Genomic DNA, 6,000 nt, shown 5'->3' with positions numbered 1-6,000 from the left:
GAGGTTTGACTTGGAGATTGCGAGTTTTCACTGCTCCTTTGCAAATACCTTCACCCTGTGTGTGGAAGGCTAGAAAATTTGGGTGGACTGGAGTGTGCATGTTCCTGGCAACCCAAGTAGGCCCTAATGATCCTGGGGAAACTGCTAATTTATCCTGATTCTTGCCTGGCCTTCCTTTGGACTTTTCACCACCTCCCTTCAACAAACACTGCCTGGAGCTTGGACTGAGGACACTGTTGCCCACCCCTGGGAATGGGCATCTGAGTAATTTATGTTTTTGCAAACTGACTTTACTGCCTTTTTAAGTAGAGGGATTTGGACGTGGCCACCGGGCTTAGCCAACAGAATGCAGGCTGGATTTCAACTCTACTCACCTCCTTTACACAGTACACAACATGTACAACTGTTCATGGTCGCCCTGGCTTTGAGCTCCTAAGCCTGGCTCATAGGGTCCTCCCTCTGGCTTTGTCTCTCCAGCAGTATCCAGGCCTCCCTGCCACGCTCTGTACTCTCTACCTATTGCCAGCTTCACAGGGCTATTACATATCATGGACTATTAATACTTCACCACTCTGCCTTTTTGCTTTTGCTGTTTTATCTGAACAAAGCATTGTTCTTTGCTCAGCCAGCTCTGGTCATTCCTTTGTTTGGGAGTGTCCTTGGCCTGGAAGTCTTTCTGTACTCCTTGCATCCTCCCTTCTTGCTTCCTGCAGCCCAGGGTCACTCCCGCATTGGGCACTCGCTGTCCTCCACTGCACTGTCTGCACACACAACTGTCTGAATGCAGCCCTTGTTGGGCAGGGACCACGTCTGTCACCCGGATAGTCTGCTCCAGCCCTGGACCTACCAACAGAGGACAGCAGGAACTGAATTAAATGAGGAAGATGACTTTGACCTCAAGGAGGGTTTGGTACAATGAAATGAATCCGTACTGAGAGATTCGCTCATTCTTGATCTGCTGGTTCAACAAATACTTTCAGAGTACACCTTGCATGCCAGGCACTGTGCTGGGGCACAGTGAATAAGACAGTTCTGGCTCTGTTGGAGACCCCAGTCCTAGCTTCTATTAATACATACATCGCCGGATCAGAAAGAGGAATGTGAAAGATGATGCTAATGGGAGCAGTGATAGACAGCATGAAAAATGCTGTTAAGAGCCTCAACTGAGCCTAACCTGCAGGCAGAAGGCTCTGGCAGCAGACGGAGGGCCATGGGTGTAGCCTGGGTCTGGGGCTGTTCTCTGCCCACCAGTGACCTTGAAGAGCCTAGGCCTGGAAGTCAGGATGCTGGGTTCCTAGCCCTGCTCTCACAGGACCATTTCAGTCATCTCCCTAGGTACTGCCCAGCCTCACTTCCTCCCCGGGGTTTCAGCTTTCCAAGGCTGAGTGGCACACTTGAGCCCCAGATCTGGTCAGAGTATGTGAGGGGTGGTCCCCTGTCCTTAGCACAAGCCCCTTGCTCTTGGGAACAGAGATCACTGCAGATCCAAGGGTGGCCAACACTCTTTTCTGGGCCAGAGCCAGGCCGCTTGCTAAAATTTGAAGAACCCATTTGCTCACCCACTGCTGCTGGAGTTGCCATTTAATAACCAAGTTTAGGAGATTCAATTAAGATTGGGAACCGCATCCCTCTTCCAGGGAGGCCTCACAATTGGTATTTTTTCTTTGCAAGAGCATGAGTGGGGCCCTTTGCAGGGGTTTTTGTACAGCGAGCAGCACAGAGAGAAAAAGGGGGAAAAAAACAACTTTGGCTCAAAGATGCCAATAATAGGGGATTTCTTTTCCCGGTCTCCCCGTGGAAGGTTGTCAACAGTGCAGCATAATCGGGCCGGCGGCTGCCCTGCTCAGAGAGGGGGACGTGTGCTCCTTTGTTACGATGGGCTGAATAGGATGTCCCTGCACCCAGACCTGGCCTCCCAGCTAACAAAGGGCCCCTTTGTCACCCCGGGCAAAGAGTGCTGCTGAGGTTGCCACAGCAACTCAGGGACAGAGACTTAACGTGCAAGTGACATTTCAGATGGGAAGCGGGCATTCAAAAATTCAAATTTCTTTATGTATAGTGGCTTCCTTCTCTGGATATTTTAAAGGAACCATATGGCAAACAAAAGAAAAATAAATAAGCCAATGATAAACAAATAGCCAAGCAAACGAACATCACTGCAAGTCTCAAAGCAAGCGGGTTCGTCCTCCCTTGATGGGTAAAAAGGCTTGTCGACAGCGTCACTGGGGCCCCTGGGCGAGCTGTGTGTTCTCCTTATCCAAAAGGCAATCGGACACCAGTAAAGAAAGTTTGAAAGCAAAATCATCTAGAATTCTACCTGCTGGATTCAGGACACTTTTTCTCTCTCTCTCTGCATTCCTTAGACAGTCCTGTATGATCCCCTGCATGCCAGATGAAGACCTGGGGTGGGGGATGCAAAGATAAGGCAGATTCTTTCACTCCAAGGTGGATGGTATGGCAGTGTTCCCAAGTACCATGCTCTCCTTGTAACTCCAAATGGACTTTAGTTGGAACCGAAGACAGTTGCTCATCAGAGGGAGTAGCCAGTGCTGCTTGGGGAAAGGGGAGCAGCAGCATAGAGGAGGGGAGCCTGAGAAGGGATTTGCTGCCAACCCAGCATTGGCACTTATTCGCTATTTCCTGGATGAAATGAGGGAGGAAGGGAGGGAAGGAAGGAAGAGTGGGAGGCAGGGCTCTCTCTCCATTCTTTTAAAGGGGAAAGCATCGTAAATACCAGGATGCAGGCAAAGCGGCAGGCAAACAAAAAAGCTCTTTAAACAATCGCCACCACAATATACCAAGATCTTTTCCTTCACCGCTTTTTTCATAACAGTTTAGTAAACAATACTGGAGGAATATTACAGCCAACACCCGTATGCCCACCACCTGAATTTGGCTATTGACATCTTACATTTTCTGGCTTTATTACATATTTATCCATCTAGCCATTTCTCCACTCATCCATCAATCCTTATTTTTTGGACACATTTCAAATGCTGGCATCGTTTAACTCCCCTAGAATATATCAGTATGTGTGTAATTAATAAAAGTCTGATATTTGTTTACCTTTTTTTCTCTTGATTTGAAATTTACGTACAATGAAACATGCAAATCTTTTTTTTTTTTTAAACAAACTTTTATTGAGAGTCTGTTACATTTTTTCTGCTTTGTTTAGTTAGCATCTAATCCAATAACTGGTGCATGCTAAGTCACTTCAGTCGTTTCCGACTCTGTGCAACCCCATAGACGGCAGCCCACCAGGCTTCCCGTCCCTGGGATTCTCCGGGCAAGAACACTGGAGTGGGTTGCCATTTCCTTCTCCAATGTAGGAAAGTGAAAAGTGAAAGTGAAGTCGCTCAGTCGTGTCCGACTCTTAGCGACCCCATGGACTGCAGCCTAACAGGCTCCTCCATCCATGGGATTTTCCAGGCAAGAGTACTGGAGTGGGGTGCCATTGCCTTCTCCAACTGGTGCATACTGGTTGTTTAACAAAGGTAGTTTTTTTTATTTTATTCATTTTTATTTTTGGCTCTGCTGGGTCTTCGTTGCTGCACGGGCTTTTCTTTAGTTGCAAAGAGCGGGGGCTACTCTGTAGTTGCAGTGTGAGGGATTCCCGTTGCAGTGGCTTCTCTTGTTGCCAAGCACAGGCTCTAGGGCACTCGGGCTTCAGCAGTTGCAGCTCCTGGGCTCTAGACTGCAGGCTCAATAGTCGTAGCACACGGGCTTGGTCGCTCTGCAGCAGGTGGGATCTTCCCAGATCAGGGATCAAGCCAGTGGCTCCTGCATTGGCAGACGGTTTCTTTACCACTGAGCCATCAGGGAAGCTCTGTACAAATCTTAAATGCACATTCTCTGAGTTTTGACAACTGCATATGCCTGTGTAACGCAAGACACAGAACATCAGGATCACTCCAGAAAGGTCCCTCATGCTCTTTCCTAGTCTATCATTAACACACATGTGTGTGCATGCACGCACACACAGACACACACACCACCACCACCACCATTTTGTTATTTGTTTTTCACTTACCACTGTAGGAAAATAATTTTTCATGTTGCTTACTAGCCTTCATGGTAATTTGTGCTTTTCACTGATTCCATTCTTTAGTCTCCTAAGGTCTGCTCTGTCCCAGGCATTGGAGACACGACCCCATATGAGATGGTGCATGAGGGTTCTGGAACTAAGTTGCTTGGGTGTGAATCTCAGGTCCAGAGTTCTTTAGGGCAAGTCACCTAACCTTTCTGAGCTTCACTTTCTTGACCTGTAAGCTGGGAAGGCTGACAATGACAACTTCACAGGTGGTTGAGAGAATTAGGTGAATAATACACGTCAAACACTTAGTAAGTGCTCAATGGGGTTCTTCAGAGAATCCATAGCTGAGTGGTTGCTGTCAGTATTCCAGGACCGAGAAACCCTTCTTATTTCTCACTGCCATAACAAGATTTCTCTCTGTCCAATTTCAGGGACTCTAAGCCCTACTTTTCTGAACATCTTTGGACCAGGAAATTTAGGCTTCTCCCAAGTAGTTTCTTGAGATCCCCCCAAGGAAGAGAATTGGAAGAGAGTGATCAGAGAGTTGTACATCTTTTATTTTAATGTACTTGTTCTGATATTTCTTCTAAGGCTGGGCCTATTTACAAACCATCAGCAACTGGGGAGTGGCTGTCACTTGAAGGGGCTTTGTCAAATATCTTCTTCAACATGAGAAGTACCAATAAACTCTATATTTATTCTCGTTTGCCCAAGCCTGTATATCACTAAGGCTACTACAGGTGATGGAGAATATAGACCAGAGGGGTGTCTTGGCCCAAAGTGGAGCCTTATCCTTAGAAGAGGGAAACATTAGCAGATATTCTCAAGCTGAGTCAACTGAAGATGGGCCCAAGGGTAGAACCAAGAGATACCCAATTTCTTTACTTGCCTAACTCCTAAATATCCTCCCATGCCCAGTTCATCATCACCTCCTTCAGGAAGCCCTTTTTTGTGTTCCCATTCCCATTCTTTTTCTCACCTCTATTGTGTTTCCTACGCTATTTAATTGACTATTTGTTTGTCTGCCTTCACAATTCAGCTGTGAGCTCCTTGAGAGCACAAATTAAGTCTTTATCATGGTTCAATCTCTAGTCTCTGGTATGTGATCAAAAATATTTTTCACATTTTAGCTTTACTAATATTTGCCAAATACTTTCTAATTGCCAGATAATTTATAATTGCCTTTCTTTAAAATTATTAATTTTTAATCCAGTTGCTATAGAAAATTTGTGGATTAGAGGAGAATATAGAAAATAGAACACATATAATATAGAAAAATATATAGTCTAATGACAAAGATAAACCTTGATAAAGAAAAGGAGAGAGAAAGAATGGATAATAGATACAGAAGAGTTCTTAAAACCATAAGACTAAAACACCTTTACACTAATACATTTGAAAAGTTAGAGAAAATGAGCAACTTTCTAGAAACATAATTTACCAACACTTACTGGAGAAAAATATGACATAATGATACAATTATAATTTAAGCAGTTGAATCAGTTATCAAAATTCTCCCTCAACTCATTAGGCAAAATGAATATAGCCTTGACATGCAAAGCTTGGCAATAACAGAAAAAAATTTTAAGAACAGTTTCAACTACTAACATAGATGCAAAAATTCTAAATGAAATTATGCAAATGGCTTTAGCAGTGAGCTAAAAAGTGAATTATGACTGAATAGAATTTCCACCAGTTATCCCAGGAATTCAAAGATGGTTCACCATGAAAATACATATTAACATAATATAATTTACAATGTTAGTAAGTTAGAAGATAAAATCCAGATGATTATTTTAATAAATGCTTAAAAAGTGTTATAAATTAAAATTAATCCATGATCACCAGAAAAATCTCTTAGCGGAAGAGGAACTAAAAAGAAACTTTTTAATTGATAAAGAGTATTAACAAAAGTTTTCGGAGAAGGAAATGGCACCCCACTCCAGTACTCTTGCCTGGAAAATCCC

This window comes from Bubalus bubalis, chromosome 14 (genome assembly GCF_019923935.1).
Source record: "Bubalus bubalis isolate 160015118507 breed Murrah chromosome 14, NDDB_SH_1, whole genome shotgun sequence".
In the NCBI taxonomy this organism is placed as follows: domain Eukaryota; kingdom Metazoa; phylum Chordata; class Mammalia; order Artiodactyla; family Bovidae; genus Bubalus; species Bubalus bubalis.
Note: the sequence above shows the minus strand (reverse complement) of the source record.